At 34.6% G+C, this 19,090-nt stretch overlaps 1 pseudogene; it reads left to right on the forward strand.

Moving 5' to 3' along the window:
* Window positions 1–18,230, forward strand: part of LOC129152356 (G-protein coupled receptor family C group 6 member A-like) — a 706,981-nt pseudogene extending 688,751 nt beyond the window's left edge.
* Window positions 18,231–19,090: the final 860 nt, after the last annotated feature.

The following is a 19,090-nucleotide window of genomic DNA, read 5'->3' on the forward strand; positions in this document are numbered from 1 at the left end:
GGAAAGCAGATCAACGAGCTGATCTCAGCAATGATGCTTCCATCGAAACTGGCCATTGTAAAATGCCCTGCACACCGCAAGGGTAACTGCGATGTCATCAGAGGCAACAATGCAGCAGATGAGGCGGCAAAATCTGCCTCCAGGTGTGAAGAAGCCATTTTGACACCTGTAATATCATTAGAGCCTGTAATAACACCAGAAGACATCATTTTGATTCAGGAAAAGGCAGAGAAAAGCGAGCAGCAGTGTTGGAGAAAAAGAGGTGCAACAATGGACTCAAGCGGCTTGTGGAGGTCTCATGAGGGCTTGATCGTTGCACCTGTCTCCTTGCTGACGATGCTAATCTCAGAGAGCCACGGTCCTGATCATTGTGGTCGTACAGAGGTTCTGAAAAGACTTAACAAACAAGGTTACTGGTCACCCTACCTAAAAGCCATGGTTGAGGAAGTAATAGATCAGTGTGACATTTGTGCTGAGAACAATGTAAAAAAGGGCATCACAGTCCCAGCGGGACACATTCCAGTGCCCGAAGGTCCTTTCAAACATTTGGTCATTGACTATGTTGACATGATTAAGTCTGTGCATGGGAAGCGGTACATGTTGGTGATCATTGACAGATTCAGTCGGTGGATCGAAGCCGTTCCCTCCAAAGATCTAGGTTCAGAAACAGTGGTAAAGTTTCTAGTCAGAGAAGTGATTCCTCGCTTTGGTATCCCGTCGGAAATAAGCTCGGACAATGGTCCTGCTTTTGTTGAAAAAGTCCTTAAAGGTGTGTTGCAACAACTAAGGATAAAGCAACGATTAGGATCAGTTTATCACCCCCAGAGCCAAGGGATGGTCGAGCGAGCGAATCTGACGTTGAAGTCTAAAATCTGCAAAATCTGTGCTTGTACTAACCTTAACTGGGTTGATGCATTGCCGCTTGCCTTAATGAGCTATCGCATGCAAACTAACAGAAGCACGCATCTTTCACCTCATGAGGTCCTAACAGGCAGGCCAATGCCAGCTCCTCAGCTCAGAGGACCCCACAAGGGGCCTTCACTGGAGCAGCTAGAGCTGGAATTCAAAAGCTATATCAAGCAACTAACCAGCATCCATAAAGCCATCTATTTGCAGGAAAAGAGAAAGGAGCTCGTCTCTAGCGCAGGCGCAGACGGGCCAGTAGTTCCTGGAGACCAGGTGTACATCAAAGTTTTCAGGAGGAAGTGGCACGAACCGCGGCGAGAGGGTCCCTACAAAGTGGTTCGAGCAACGCCAACGGCAGTCCAGGTCGAAGGAGGATCGACGTGGCATCATCTGACACACTGCACGAAAGTCAAAGACAAAACTCAGGGCAGTATTGTGTCTGACGTAACAAACCGGCATGATGGCCGAGGAAAAGAAGGGCGTGCTAAGCCTGATAACAGTTCTGTTTTGGATGACACTAGGGGGTCTGATGGTGGTGCTGGAGGAGGTGAAGATGGAGACGATGGCCGAGGAGCAGATCGTCGACCCATCACAAGAGCATACGCCAGACGACTTGGTCAACGACGAGGCAGCACACCGTGATCAAGTTAAGTACAATCCAGCAGGCCGGATGCAACATAGGTCAGCATCCTTGCCTGCATTCGACGTAGCAGTTGTTAAAACTGGTGTTACAACCATGATTCCAAATAATGTTTTGACCACAATTAAGGTAAATAAAATCCCTGACAGTGTGACCACAGTTCCAAATAATGTTTTAACTACTAGCGCTACTACTACTACTACTGTAATCCCTGATGTTTTGACTACCACAGCTCCTGTTGAAGAGGGGAGGTCCGACTGGAGCTCTTCCTCTCACTTACAGCTAGTGACTCCACTGATTTTAAGACCTGAAACAACGCCAGTTAGCAAGTTAAGAAGTGTAACTACTAAGCCACCTGTTAGTACTACAACTCCCACAGGAGATGTAGCTGTGAAATCTGATTTTCCCACAGAAGCCTCTGGTAGTAACCAAGTTTGTAATCTTACTCAGCAAGGCCAAAATGAACAAGAAGTGACCAATCGCAAAGCTGTGCCTAAGCCACTATTTGGGCCGATTAGACCTAGGCCCAGGAGTAACACAGGACCTATCTCCCCTAGAGCGGGCAGACCATTGCCGATAGAGGATAGGCTTTGGGATGCCGCCATGCAAAATAGTTGGTATAAATGGGCTTTGTATACGACGAGAGAAATGACTCCTAATGACTGCATAGTGTGCGCTCAAGCACCCGGAATGTTACCTGAGGTTGTTCCAGAAAAATATACTTCTAGTGAATGTGCCATTACACAACGACACACTTGTAAGACTAGAAAGGAAATAGAGATAAATAAAAAGATTCCACCTATTCTTAAGTTGCCATTGTGTGGATTCCAATGCAGATTGCTCCATGGTACACGAGATAAGCACAAATATGTTAAAAAATATGCAGAATATAACATCTTAGAGGAATGTGCTGAATTTGCGATCCAAACAGACCAAAATGGTCCTCCAACGGACTACAAAATTGATTATAGTGCTGATTATGAATGTTTTGCAAGTGGAGGTTTCGCTGACAATGGAGGAGTGGACGTAGGTAATACATCTGTCAACTGTAACGTCACTTGGGTATTATCCTGGTTCCCGCATGCAAATATGACGCCACTTCTCATTGATACCCCTGTTTGGTATGAAAACCCTGTAACTCTTAGTCAGGACTGTGATAACATATCGATGACGATCCCCACTCTGGATCTCATAGGTGAGCAAGACATTCCAGTGGCCGACAGCTACTGGATGTGTGGTGGTGATGTTTTAATGAATGTTTTGCCAAGTTTTTTGGGTTGGGTTGTGTACGCTAGTATGTATGAAAGTTCCAGTGACTATCTTACATGAAGGTGTGAGTGAATTACTTCAGGTGGAGACTACCAATAGACGTAGGACAAAGAGGTATGATGTGTTTGATCATAAAGTGCATTTAAACGCCATAGGACTGCCAACAGGAATTCCCATAGAATTTTAAGCAAGAGATGAGGTAGTAGCTGGTTTAGAGTCAATTCTTCCTTGGATAACAATAAATAATAATGTGAAATGGATCAACTATGTTTATTTTAATCAGCAAAGAATCTTAAATTACACAGTAAATAACCTTGGCCTCTTGGGTGAACAACTTCATGCCACAGTCAAGATGACTTTGCAGCATGACCAGGCTTTGGGCTGGTTGCTGGCCGAGAAAGGTGGGCTCTGTAAGTTTCTGAACTCCAGTGGGCAAGAATGTTGCACCTACATTCCAAGTAATACGGCCCCTGATGGTGCATTTACTGAAGGAATGAGGAAATTGAAAGATTTAAAGATAGAGCTGAGGGAGAATGCAGGCAGGGAAAGCTGGTCCTTAGACTCCTTAGCCCTCAAATTGGGTCAGTGGGGAGCTATTTTGGTAAAAGCAGGAATTAGTGCAATAGTAGTACTAATTCTGATTTCTCTATTGGCATGTTGCATCCTACCTGTTGTGAGGAGACTGTGGGAGCGAACTCTGGCTGCCCAAATGAACCTTGCTGCGTCGTCTCAATACGTGCAAATGGAAATGGCCGCAATGGACTCAGCACGACACCCAATGTGCCTGAAGAACGGGACGGCTGATGAGATGGCGGTGGAGTAAGCTTTGCGTCTCATCAGAGATGTTGTTGTTGTGGTTACATGCACTCGACTAAGGAATCGGCCTCGAAGTCCTCTTCCAGCGACAAGACCCCTGCAGCAGTCATCAATGAAACTGAACTTGACTCTTGTGTTTTCTTCACTCCGTTTCTTTTTTTTCCAGCTCTGCAACTGAGACTCTGACTCTGTTCTCTATTTCGGTTGAGCAGTTGTGTTGTTACATCTAGTATATTCGTATATTCATTACATTTACTGTTGTGTTTAACTTTTTATAGGTTTAGTCACATCAACATCTCCTAGTTGTTCATTCGTATCCACGTCAATCATTTATTTCATATGAGTTTGTATTTTTGATTGCATATTCACGTACAGTTACTGGTTGCAATGTTGCTAAGGGTAATTAATGCACGATCGTACTCATGATTTTTTTTTCTCTGTTGGAAGGTATCATCACTTCATTTTCTCTTATGTGTGTTCTTTTGTTAATTCAATGTTACCTAATGTCTGCCATATACTTAGGCTAGACTTGTATGCTCACTCTGTGCGTTACGTGATCGTCCTGTTTGGGGCAGGAGGTCAAGGGGGAATTTTCCTATTAAGAACAGCGGACAGGTTTTTCGCCCTCTTACAGTGTGCGCATGCATTTTTGATGTATTGCTGGGGTGGTTAAAGACGTCACATTCCATGTTGTGTCTTGCAGCTGATACTTACTTTGCAGTTACTTCGTCGTTACATTTATATCTATATAGTTTGGCGGAAGACTGCAGTATATTAGTCATTTTGTCATTTAACACCCATTTACTGGTCTATGTTAACATTCATTTATGTGTTATGTTATTTGTTATGTAGCCAGCTTGTTTATGGGGGTGGACACCCCCATGGGGGGGATCTTCTGTTCAACACAGTATGTGTCCTAAAAATGTATAAATAATATCATACTACAGTATGTGTCCTAAAAATGTATAAACAATATCATACTAAGGTATGTGTCCTAAAAATGTATAAATAATATCATACTAAGGTATGTGTCCTAAAAATGTATAAATAATATCATACTATATTATGTGTCCTAAAAATGTATAAATAATATCATACTAAGGTATGTGTCCTAAAAATGTATAAATAATATCAAACTTTAGTATGTGTCCTAAAAATGTATAAATAATATCATACTTTAGTATGTGTCCAAAAAATGTAAAAATAATATCATACTATAGTATGTGTCCTCAAAATTTATAAATAATATCATACTATAGTATGTGTCCTAAAAAATGTAAAAATAATTGCATACTATAGTATGTGTTCTAAAAATGTATAAATAATGTCATACTACAGTATCTGTCCTAAAAATGTACAAATAATATCTTACTAAGGTATGTGTCCTAAAAATGTATAAATAATATCATACTATAGTATGTGTCCTAAAAATGTATAAACAATATCATACTTTAGTATGTGTCCAAAAAAGTGTAAAAATAATATCATAATATAGTATGTGTCCTAAAAATGTATAAATAATATCATACTATAGTATTTGTCCTAAAAATGTATAAATAATATAATACTAAGGTATGTGTCCTAAAAATGTATAAATAATATCATACTAAGGTATGTGTCCTAAAGATGTATAAATAATATCATACTATATTATGTGTCCTTAAAATCTATAAATAATATCATACTTTAGTATGTGTCCAAAAAATGTAAAAATAATATCATACTATAGTATGTGTCCTAAAAATGTATAAATTATTTAATACTATAGTATGTGTCCTAAAAATGTAAAAATAAATGCATACTATAGTATGTGTCCTAAAAATGTATAAATAATATCATACTACAGTATGTGTCCTAAAAATGTATAAATAATATCATACTATAGTATGTGTCCTAAAAATGTATAAATAATATCATACTATAGTATGTGTCCTTAAAAATGTCAAAATAATTGCATACTATAGTATGTGTCCTAAAAATGTATAAATAATATCATACTTCAGTATGTGTCCTAAAAATGTATAAATAATATCATACTAAGGTATGTGTCCTAAAAATTTATAAATAATATCATACTATAGTATGTGTCCTAAAAATGTATAAATAATGTCATACTTTAGTATGTGTCCAAAAAATGTAAAAATAATATCATAATATAGTATGTGTCCTAAAAATGTATAAATAATATCATACTATAGTATTTGTCCTAAAAATGTATAAATAATATAATACTAAGGTATGTGTCCTAAAAATGTATAAATAATATCATACTAAGGTATGTGTCCTAAAGATGTATAAATAATATCATACTATATTATGTGTCCTTAAAATCTATAAATAATATCATACTTTAGTATGTGTCCAAAAAATGTAAAAATAATATCATACTATAGTATGTGTCCTAAAAATGTATAAATTATTTAATACTATAGTATGTGTCCTAAAAATGTAAAAATAAATGCATACTATAGTATGTGTCCTAAAAATGTATAAATAATATCATACTACAGTATGTGTCCTAAAAATGTATAAATAATATCATACTATAGTATGTGTCCTAAAAATGTATAAATAAAATCATACTATAGAATGTGTCCTAAAAAATGTAAAAATAATTGCATACTATAGTATGTGTCCTAAAAATGTAGAAATAATATCATACTTCAGTATGTGTCCTAAAAATGTATAAATAATATCATACTAAGGTATGTGTCCTAAAAATTTATAAATAATATCATACTATAGTATGTGTCCTAAAAATGTATAAATAATGTCATACTTTAGTATGTGTCCAAAAAATGTAAAAATAATATCATAATATAGTATGTGTCCTAAAAATGTATAAATAATATCATACTATAATATGTGTCCTAAAAAATGTAAAAATAATTGCATACTATAGTATTTGTCCTAAAAATGTATAAATAATAAAATACTAAGGTACGTGTCCTAAAAATGTATAAATTATTTAATATTATAGTATGTGTCCTAAAAATGTAAAAATAAATGCATACTATAGTATGTGTCCTAAAAATGTATAAATAATATCAAACTATAGTATGTGTCCTAAAAATGTATAAATAATATCATACTTTAGTATGTGTCCAAAAAATGTAAAAATAATATCATACTATAGTATGTGTCCTCAAAATTTATAAATAATATCATACTATAGTATGTGTCCTAAAAAATGTAAAAATAATTGCATACTATAGTATGTGTCTTAAAAATGTATAAATAATGTCATACTACAGTATGTGTCCTAAAAATGTATAAATAATATCATACTAAGGTATGTGTCCTAAAAATGTATAAATAATATCATACTATAGTATGTGTCCTAAAAATGTATAAACAATATCATACTTTAGTATGTGTCCAAAAAGTGCAAAAATAATATCATACTATAGTATGTGTCCTAAAAATGTATAAATAATATCATACTATAGTATTTGTCCTAAAAATGTATAAATAATATAATACTAAGGTATGTGTCCTAAAAATGTATAAATAATATCATACTAAGGTATCTGTCCTAAAGATGTATAAATAATATCATACTATATTATGTGTCCTTAAAATCTATAAATAATATCATACTTTAGTATGTGTCCAAAAAATGTAAAAACAATATCATACTATAGTATGTGTCCTAAAAATGTATAAATTATTTAATACTATAGTATGTGTCCTAAAAACGTAAAAATAATTGCATACTATAGTATGTGTCCTAAAAATGTATAAATAATATCATACTACAGTATGTGTCCTAAAAATGTATAAATAATATCATACTATAGTATGTGTCCTAAAAAATGTAAAAATAATTGCATACTATAGGATGTGTCCTAAAAATGTATAAATAATATCATACTTCAGTATGTGTCCTAAAAATGTATAAATAATATCATACTAAGGTATGTGTCCTAAAAATGTATAAATAATGTCATACTTTAGTATGTGTCCAAAAAATGTAAAAATAATATCATACTATAGTATGTGTCCTAAAAATGTATAAATAATATCATACTATAATATGTGTCCTAAAAAATGTAAAAATAATTGCATACTATAGTATTTGTCCTAAAAATGTATAAATAATAAAATACTAAGGTATGTGTCCTAAAAATGTATAAATTATTTAATATTGTAGTATGTGTCCTAAAAATGTAAAAATAATTGCATACTATAGTATGTGTCCTAAAAATGTATAAATAATATGTTACTACAGTATGTGTCCTAAAATATATAAATAATATCATACTAAGGTATGTGTCCTAAAAATGTATAAATAATATCATACTAAGGTATGTGTCCTAAAAATGTATAAATAATATCATACTATAGTATGTGTCCTAAAAATGTATAAATAATATCATACTTTAGTATGTGTCTAAAAAATGTATAAATAATATCATACTATAGTATGTGTCCTAAAAATGTATAAATAATATCATATTATAGTATGTGTCCTAAAAAATGTAAAAATAATTGCATACTATAGTATGTGTCCTAAAAATGTATAAAAAATATCATACTACAGTATGTGTCCTAAAAATGTATAAATAATATCATACTAAGGTATGTGTCCTAAAAATGTATAAATAATATCATACTAAGGTATGTGTCCTAAAAATTTATAAATAATATCATACTAAGGTATGTGTCCTAAAAATGTATAAATGATATCATACTATAGTATGTGTCCTCAAAATGTATAAATAATATAAGACTTTAGTATGTGTCCTAAAAATGTATAAATTATATCCTACTATAGTATGTGTCCTAAAAATGTATAAATAATATAATACTAAGGTATGTGTCCTAAAAATGTATAAATAATATCATATTAAGGTATGTGTCTTAAAAATGTATAAATAATATCATACTATATTATGTGTCCTAAAAATGTATAAATAATATCATACTTTAGTATGTGTCCAAAAATGTAAAAATAATATCATACTATAGTATGTGTCCTAAAAATGTATAAATTATTTAATACTATAGTATGTGTCCTAAAAATGTAAAAATAATTGCATACTATAGTATGTGTCCTAAAAATGTATAAATAATATCATACTAAGGTATGTGTCCTAAAAATGTATAAATAATATCATACTATATTATGTGTCCTAAAAATGTATAAATGATATCATACTAAGGTATGTGTCCTAAAAATGTATAAATAATATCAAACTATAGTATGTGTCCTAAAAATGTATAAATAATATCATACTTTAGTCTGTGTCCAAAAAATGTAAAAATAATATCATACTATAGTATGTGTCCTCAAAATGTATAAACAATATCATACTTTAGTATGTGTCCAAAAAGTGTAAAAATAATATCATACTATAGTATGTGTCCTAAAAATGTATAAATAATATCATACTATAGTATTTGTCCTAAAAATGTATAAATAATATAATACTAAGGTATGTGTCCTAAAAATGTATAAATAATATCATACTAAGGTATCTGTCCTAAAGATGTATAAATAATATCATACTATATTATGTGTCCTTAAAATCTATAAATAATATCATACTTTAGTATGTGTCCAAAAAATGTAAAAATAATATCATACTATAGTATGTGTCCTAAAAATGTATAAATTATTTAATACTATAGTATGTGTCCTAAAAATGTAAAAATAATTGCATACTATAGTATGTGTCCTAAAAATGTATAAATAATATCATACTACAGTATGTGTCCTAAAAATGTATAAATAATATCATACTATAGTATGTGTCCTAAAAAATTTAAAAATAATTGCATACTATAGGATGTGTCCTAAAAATGTATAAATAATATCATACTTCAGTATGTGTCCTAAAAATGTATAAATAATATCATACTAAGGTATGTGTCCTAAAAATGTATAAATAATGTCATACTTTAGTATGTGTCCAAAAAATGTAAAAATAATATCATACTATAGTATGTGTCCTAAAAATGTATAAATAATATCATACTATAATATGTGTCCTAAAAAATGTAAAAATAATTGCATACTATAGTATTTGTCCTAAAAATGTATAAATAATAAAATACTAAGGTATGTGTCCTAAAAATGTATAAATTATTTAATATTGTAGTATGTGTCCTAAAAATGTAAAAATAATTGCATACTATAGTATGTGTCCTAAAAATGTATAAATAATATGTTACTACAGTATGTGTCCTAAAATATATAAATAATATCATACTAAGGTATGTGTCCTAAAAATGTATAAATAATATCATACTAAGGTATGTGTCCTAAAAATGTATAAATAATATCATACTATAGTATGTGTCCTAAAAATGTATAAATAATATCATACTTTAGTATGTGTCTAAAAAATGTATAAATAATATCATACTATAGTATGTGTCCTAAAAATGTATAAATAATATCATATTATAGTATGTGTCCTAAAAAATGTAAAAATAATTGCATACTATAGTATGTGTCCTAAAAATGTATAAAAAATATCATACTACAGTATGTGTCCTAAAAATGTATAAATAATATCATACTAAGGTATGTGTCCTAAAAATGTATAAATAATATCATACTAAGGTATGTGTCCTAAAAATTTATGAATAATATCATACTAAGGTATAAGTCCTAAAAATGTATAAATGATATCATACTATAGTATGTGTCCTCAAAATGTATAAATAATATCAGACTTTAGTATGTGTCCTAAAAATGTATAAATTATATCCTACTATAGTATGTGTCCTAAAAATATATAAATAATATAATACTAAGGTATGTGTCCTAAAAATGTATAAATAATATCATATTAAGGTATGTGTCCTAAAAATGTATAAATAATATCATACTATATTATGTGTCCTAAAAATGTATAAATAATATCATACTTTAGTATGTGTCCAAAAATGTAAAAATAATATCATACTATAGTATGTGTCCTAAAAATGTATAAATTATTTAATACTATAGTATGTGTCCTAAAAATGTAAAAATAATTGCATACTATAGTATGTGTCCTAAAAATGTATAAATAATATCATACTAAGGTATGTGTCCTAAAAATGTATAAATAATATCATACTATATTATGTGTCCTAAAAATGTATAAATGATATCATACTAAGGTATGTGTCCTAAAAATGTATAAATAATATCAAACTATAGTATGTGTCCTTAAAATGTATAAATAATATCATACTTTAGTATGTGTCCAAAAAATGTAAAAATAATATCATACTATAGTATGTGTCCTCAAAATTTATAAATAATATCATACTATAGTATGTGTCCTAAAAAATGTAAAAATAATTGCATACTATAGTATGTGTCCTAAAAATGTATAAATAATGTCATACTACTGTATCTGTCCTAAAAATGTACAAATAATATCTTACTAAGGTATGTGTCCTAAAAATGTATAAATAATATCATACTATAGTATGTGTCCTAAAAATGTATAAACAATATCATACTTTAGTATGTGTCCAAAAAGTGTAAAAGTAATATCATACTATAGTATGTGTCCTAAAAATGTATAAATAATATCATACTATAGTATTTGTCCTAAAAATGTATAAATAATATAATACTAAGGTATGTGTCCTAAAAATGTATAAATAATATCATACTAAGGTATGTGTCCTAAAGATGTATAAATAATATCATACTATATTATGTGTCCTTAAAATCTATAAATAATATCATACTTTAGTATGTGTCCTAAAAATGTATAAATAATATCATACTATAGTATGTGTCCTAAAAAATGTAAAAATAATTGCATACTATAGTATGTGTCCTAAAAATGTATAAATAATATCATACTAAGGTATGTGTCCTAAAAATTTATAAATAATATCATACTATAGTATGTGTCCTAAAAATGTATAAATAATGTCATACTTTAGTATGTGTCCAAAAAATGTAAAAATAATATCATAATATAGTATGTGTCCTAAAAATTTATAAATATTATCATACTATAGTATTTGTCCTAAAAATGTATAAATAATATAATACTAAGGTATGTGTCCTAAAAATGTATAAATAATATCATACTACAGTATGTGTCCTAAAAATGTATAAATAATATCATACTATAGTATGTGTCCTAAAATGTATAAATAATATCATACTATAGTATGTGTCCTAAAAAATGTAAAAATAATTGCATACTATAGTATGTGTCCTAAAAATGTTTAAATAATATCATACTTCAGTATGTGTCCTAAAAATGTATAAATAATATCATACTAAGGTATGTGTCCTAAAAATTTATAAATAATATCATACTATAGTATGTGTCCTAAAAATGTATAAATAATGTCATACTTTAGTATGTGTCCAAAAAATGTAAAAATATTATCATAATATAGTATGTGTCCTATAAATGTATAAATAAACAAAAAGATTCCCATCTGAACATCTGAGCTGGACACTGCTCAGCGCAGCTCGCTGTCAGCGCATATGTGCACAGCGAGCTGAAGTTGTGGAGATTGGCTTGGAGCGCGTTGCAGAACCAGAGCGCATGCGGGAAGCTTCCTCCCACTGAAGCGAATGTTTTCCAAACCCTGTCTCTCAGAGAGACTTGTCACTTAGAAAATGTTCCCTGATTATGAAACTTTGGCTGAATAGTGCTTGTTCCTGTCTCCAATGTGGCGACACATCCAGGAGCCGTCTGAGGAGAATCCCAGAATCTCACATCTTCTTCAGCTATGATTACGCACAAGCGTGACTCGTCAACCCGGTCTCACAGTAAGACTGGGTTGGACCTATTCAGGTTTACGCAGACAATCTTTACATAGAATCATAGGCGTCATTTTAACCGGGGACGCCGGGGACATGTCCCCGGCAAAATTTGTGATTGGCAGCTGTGCCCCCCCACACTTTCAAAAAAGCCTGCTGATGAGGATTTTTGTTTTACCAGCTCAGATCTTATACCAGGGGTCGGCAACCTGATCCCATCAAAGAGCCATTATTACCCGTTTCCCACGGTAATTTTGGACGGACCTTAATAAGCAGTGACTTAAGTGAAGCAGGCAGGTCGCGCTAGAAAATTTCGTTTGAAAAGACGTCATAAATGTGTTCCCCTGTCATTTTTATTTCTAAAATATGAAGTAAAAACTCACAATTAAATTTTAATTCATTTGTCATTAATATGTAGTCTACACCCGCGCGTTAAGTGGACCATCTTCCAGTAAAAGCAAAGCATCCAGCCCACCTCTCCAAATGCGTAAAATGTGCATCAGCCGCTAGTTAGGCGCGCCGTGCGCACCGTCAGCTACGTCAGCCCAGACAAGAGCAGAGCAACTAGAGAAAGAATAGAGGATAATTGTGTCTGGATGTGGATGGAGATTACATTTTACAGCAGCCTGATCATCATTTAAATACGTAAACCATCACCTGTCTTCTAGTCCACGCTATCAGTATTATTTTAATTTGTGTGTGTGTGTGTGTGTGTGTGTGTGTGTGTGTGTGTGTGTGTGTGTGTGTGTGTGTGTGTGTGTGTGTGTGTGTGTGTGTGTGTGTGTGTGTGTGTGTGTGTGTGTGTTTTCCACTTCAAACACTGGTCTAACCAACCAGACCAGCGTGTCCAGTAATATATTAATGTTACAATTAAACAGTTTCACTTCATGTAGGCTAGGAACTATTGACTTAATACTAACCAAAACCACGATTTACATTCTTAAGAGTGATAAACTCACCTTTCAGAAGCTTTCAAGTTGGAGGATGAAGAGTGATTGTCTTCTTTTTCTTCTTCTTCAACATAACTGGCTGTTCAAGTTGACAACTTCAAAACTGTGCTTCAAAGGAAATACTGTATTAGACCAGACCGGTTTTTTGCCGTAATTTTCCAGCTGTCCTTATTCAACAGAAAAAACATCAGATTTAACATTATCCTACCGTAATTTGGAAAAACTGTATGTTACTGTTGGAATTCTGCAGTAAATTTACAGAAATTTCTGAGTGTACGAGTTGACAAGAGATCCCCGAATCCACACACTCATCCTTCCAGCTAAGCTTAGCTGACTGACTGACAAAGGGGTTCTAGCGCCCTATTTATAGGCTGGCAGGATGACGTAACAAAGCGACGTAATAAAGCGTAAACAGGCAGCGTCACGTGCAGCGCCACGTGCGTTTTCAGCGTTTGTGAAGGTGTGTGTGTGTGTGCGCGCGCACACTCTTTGACTCATAAATATAATGTGAAAAAATAAGTCACGCAACATTTTCCACAAATGCACACGCTAATTCTGAAGTTCACACTCTGTGGTTCACAAATATAATTTGTAAGAACACTTGTAATATAAACTCACAGATCATACGAATTGCTGAACGTGCATTTACGAACAGCTTCTCATTTGTGAACCTTCCTGCATTCGTGAGAGAAATCGGTGTGCTGAATTTCGATACACTCCTAACGTCGCAGATCAACAAACGTCACCATTGGCTAATGACTCTGTCAATCAAATATTTGATTCTGCCAGGGCTGTTCGCTTTCAGCCAATCATATGGCTCCTTATGTTACGGAACAGATCTGCTTTGCGCATGCGTATTGCAGTTCACACGGCAGAGCGGAATGGACCGGTCACAATCTGTGAGTAACAGTTTTATCTTATTCCCGCGTTGTAATTGGAGCAATGTTATAGAATTATGAGTAGAAGCGTTCTTCATTGTCAAGTAAAATGTTTTATGTTCAATTCAGTCCAGACGTTATGTGAAGTCTGGTCCATTCTTCATCTAGTTTAACATCAAGCTAAACTCAAGCGAACATTTGTTTAGTTAGCGTGTCTAGGTACCATTTTTTAGGCCACGGTTGTCAAACTCAAGCCCTTGGTCTATATTTATTTGCCCTGCAAAATCAATTATCAAATATATAATATTAAAACTGACCCGCCGGGCGATTTTGCTGATAAGACTTCTAATCCCACAGCGCTGTGCGGCGTTAGCGCGCGAGACGAAGCAAGGCCTCTTTTATGTTTACGATCATTAGCATCCATGCTAGTCGAATCAGCGTGTACAGCGTTACCCTCAGTCTTAAACAACTGAAGATACTCCTCTAAGCGCCCAGTTGACTCAGCGAGTTTCCGACTTTGAACGCCTAGAAAGAAGGTATCTGGCTGGAACAGGTGACCATCAGAGTGGAGAGATCTGAGCTTGAAACATTTAATTGTCATGAACTTTTCTGCTCCAAAGCATGAAAGTTAATAACTGAGATATTTTCATAGAAGATAATTGCTATTTTTGGTTTTTGTTGCTGGCCTGTAAAAAAAAGATTCAACTTACTCTAAAATGGGAACTGGACAGACTACAAATTGAAGAATAGAATAGAAAATCTCTTTATTGTCCCTCAGTGGGGAAACTGTGATGTCACAGCAGCAATAACGTTCATTACAGGAGCCAAACAGGAGAGTAAAACATAATAATAAAGAGTAAACTAAAATAAAACATAAAACAGACAAACTTAAAATATCCAAAAGGTAAAACAATCTAAATACTGAATATGTACACATTGTAAGGAGTAAAAAGAGTAAATAAAAATTGAGTAACGAGTGATGTGTTTTATTTAAAATGTACTTGCTCGTGTGTAATTTGGTCATATCAGATTCTGTGTTCAGATGCAAAAATAAGTTTCTTTCCAATTGAATAACAAGACATCTGTAAATAAACTTTTCAACAAATATTGAGTTTGGCCCGCAATTTTGTGCGATGGTTTTGGTGGTGTGCGATAGTTAAAGAAATATTATTTTTTTAAATAAAATACATCTTTAAATTTTGGCCAATGAGCTCTGGCACATAATAAACAGAAATACTGCTTCATCATTTCATGTACCTTTGAATCTACAGTTGGTCTTATTTTAAAATGTTTTTTTATTTAAACTATCATAGCTGGAGTGTTAAAAAATAAAAGTGCCATAAGATATTTGGAAGTTGTTATTTTATTTCTATTACCCAACAGTTATCCAATTCATGTTTGTTCTGTTTTTGTTTTGTTTTTTTCCTCTAGGAATCATTGAGGCGTGACATCCTTCAGAGGTTTTACGATCGACTGTCAAGCATCTTGGAGAGGCAACCTGTTGATGGGGAAGGGCTACAGTTTGCTTGTCACCATTATTTAGTTTTATTAGGTGCTCTAGGTGACATTGTTGATGTGGGAGGGAGAGGATATACTTTCTGCTCTTTCCAATCTGAATACTATTATCCAGCAGGAAAGAGATAATCAAAAGACATTAATAACGGTACACGTTGAAAGAGGTTCTCGTGGCCGTCAACAATTGGCGGTGTCGCGAGAGGCTCTCGAACACCTTGTGGAAATGGGTCTGCCAACAAGTGTCATTACCAAACTCCTTGGTGTATCCAGAGCAACTCTATTTAGACGGATGTCTGAAAATTTATTTATTTGTATCTGCCACATACAGTAAATGCAGTGATGAGGAACTAGATTATTTTATCACAGTAATTAAGAGCAACATGCCAGATGCTGGGTACAGAGTAGTCCGAGGTGCTCTACTTGCCCAGGGACATAGAGTACAGTGGGACCGACTGTATGCATCCATGCATCGTGTGGACAGTGCGGGTGTACTTGCTCGAATGACACATCTGGGATGTGTAGTGAGAAGGATGTACACAGTTCCTTGCCCAAAGTATATGGTGCACATTGACACCAATCACAAGCTCATCAGGTAATGTCTGTGTGTAATTGGAGCTGTTATTTTTTGTTTTGGGAGTTACATTTTTAATTGTCTGTGTTTTAACCTAAGGTTGTGCCCGACAAAATACAATTTTGATTATTTATCTTTTTAAATTTAGCTTAACTGTACATTGATTCTGCACACCTATAAACACCCTGTGGAGGATTTATTTAATATGGCTTTTTATTCAAAAGTTCCATATTCTAACTTTAAATTCAGACAGAAACATAAGAAATATCCAGCGAGCTTGTTGTTATTTTGGATTCTCACATTATTTCTTATATAAATGGAGAAAACTACAGATTAGACAATGTGTTAGTAAAAAGATATGATGAAACCAGTTAATCCAGATTCTGTTTACTCGTGTTTATACTCGTCTCCTCAGCTTTTTAGGGAAAACCAGAAAGTCAACATCACCGTCAACACCCCAACGTTATACTTCAAAGATGGAGACCCCGGTTTAGGGTACGATATCGTATACTGGAACAAGTCTGGATCCGGTCAGGGCATAGAAATACAACCAGTTGGAGAATATTGCCCAAACGGAACTATCGTTCTTCCAGAATATCTAATTAATAAAATGAAATCTGTGAAGGTGAGATAAATAATTCATTTATAAATATCCCAAAAGAATTTATGACTATGATGCACCAGTTCCACCACTTCATTTAAGGTGACTGCCTTTGAATGTGCAAAAACATGCGACGCAGGACACATGTTGGACTATAAAATTGGCAGCCAGTGCTGCTATTGTGAGGAGTGTGGAGCCGGAAGCATCTCGCCTACAAACGGTCCGACACGTTTCCTGTTGAAAAGGCAGCCATACGGCACATTCACTGTTTCGTTTTATGTTCTGGCTTATTCAGGTGTGCTATTTTTAACACTCACTTTTTCTTGTTGTTTACCTTTGCAGGTGAAAAATGTGAACCCTGCTCATACTTGAGGTATCCAGATGAGCAAAACAAAGTGTGTCTCAACAAAACTGACGACTATCTCTGCCGCATCGACCCTGTTCCCATCCTTCTCTGCGTTTTTGCAGCCCTTGGGATAATCGTCTGCATTGCATTTGGTGTTGTGATCAAACTGAACTGTAGCACTCCCATTGTGAAGTCGGTTGGAGGGAGCTTTGGTCCCTGCTGTTCAACTTCTCCCTAATCTTTACCTTGCCAGGAAAACCCACTCAGACATCCTGCGTGGACATCCCTCTCTTCGGTTTTGCCGTGTGCATGTCGTGTATTTTGGCTAACTTGCTTCAGATTTTGCTGGGATTGAACTTTGATGTAAGGATTAGAGCCTGGATTAAGAGGCTGAACCGGCCGTTGGTCGTCGTCTTCATCTTCTCGGGCATCCAGTTGGGTCTGTCCTTGACTTGGCTGATTGTATACGATTATCCTAAATCTGTTTTGTACCATGTGACCTAGCTGACCGAAGGCTTTTCGTAGCCACAGCAGCTTATAACTCGGTCTTGGGCTTTATTTGCTTCATCTTTGCATTCAAGGGGAAACAGTTGCCTGATTTGTACAAAAATGCATCGTTAGTCACCGTCAGCGTGGTGCTGTTTATGATCATCTGGAAGCTCTTCCACCCTCTGTTTCTCACTTTAGAGGGGAGATCTAAACCAGCTATAAGATATAAACCAGCTATAAGCGGTGCAGCCGTTCTCATTTCTAGCTACAGCATCCTCTGCTGTCACTTGGCCCCTAAGTCTTTCGTCATGGTGTTCAGGAAGGAGCTGAACAACGAGCACGTCATTGCCGAGTACATCAGGAGTCACTATGAGAGGAAGGGCTTGGCTGTAATGAAACGATCCAACACGTGTCCAGATTCTTCTTGTTGATGGGACTGCTGTAAATGTGTGGCTACTCATTAACCGTCATAATGTGTCTTAGGTAATTCATGACTGCTCAGTGTAGCAGGTATCGGGGCAATGGCTGTTCAAGAGTTAAGAGTTCGCCCTGTAATCAGTGGGTTGTTGGTTCGAACCCAGGCTCGGTCCCAATACACACTACCTGCTGACCTCTATGGAGTGCACTTGGTGGAAGTGAACTTAAGGCTTTGAGTGCGTAGTAAGCAAGTGTGCAAATTACAGCAGAATTGGGACAGTGAGCGTTGTGTCATCAGTCGCGACTTCTTAAATGTTAACACCGGACAAATCAAGGATGCAAAAGGGTGTGGCGCCAGTGTCGACATTTAAGAGTCAGGACACCCTACACACTGGACAGGAATGGGAATGTGTGACACAAGGGTGGAAGTGCAAGTATTGGGACGTAGCCCTTGGGCAAGACACTTTATTCTCCTTGTCTGCTGGTGTTGGTTAGAGGGACTGGTGGTGCTGACTGTGTGGCAGCCTCGATTCTGCCAGCGTGCTCCCGAGCAGTTGTGGCTAGGTGTGTGTGTGTGTGTGTGTGTGTGTGTGTGTGTGAGAGAGAGAAAAAGTGAAACCAACATGAGTCTCATTACATGCAGTGAGACATTTCAAGCCTTTACTTGATATAATCGTGAAGATTATGGCTAATAACTTATGAAACTAACATAAATACACGATCACAAGTACATTACAGAAGTCTTTTGTTGTCTTCCTCCGCTTATCCGGGTCCGGGTCGCGGGGGCAGCATCCCAACTAGGGAGCTCCAGACTGTCCTCTCCCCGGCCACCTCCACCAGCTCCTTCGGCAGGACCCCAAGGCGTTCCCGGACCAGATTGGAGATGTAACCTCTCCAACGTGTCCTGGGTCGACCCGGGGGCCTCCTGCCGGCAGGACATCCCCGAAACACCTCC

This window comes from Nothobranchius furzeri, chromosome 18, assembly GCF_043380555.1.
Source record: "Nothobranchius furzeri strain GRZ-AD chromosome 18, NfurGRZ-RIMD1, whole genome shotgun sequence".
Taxonomy (NCBI): domain Eukaryota; kingdom Metazoa; phylum Chordata; class Actinopteri; order Cyprinodontiformes; family Nothobranchiidae; genus Nothobranchius; species Nothobranchius furzeri.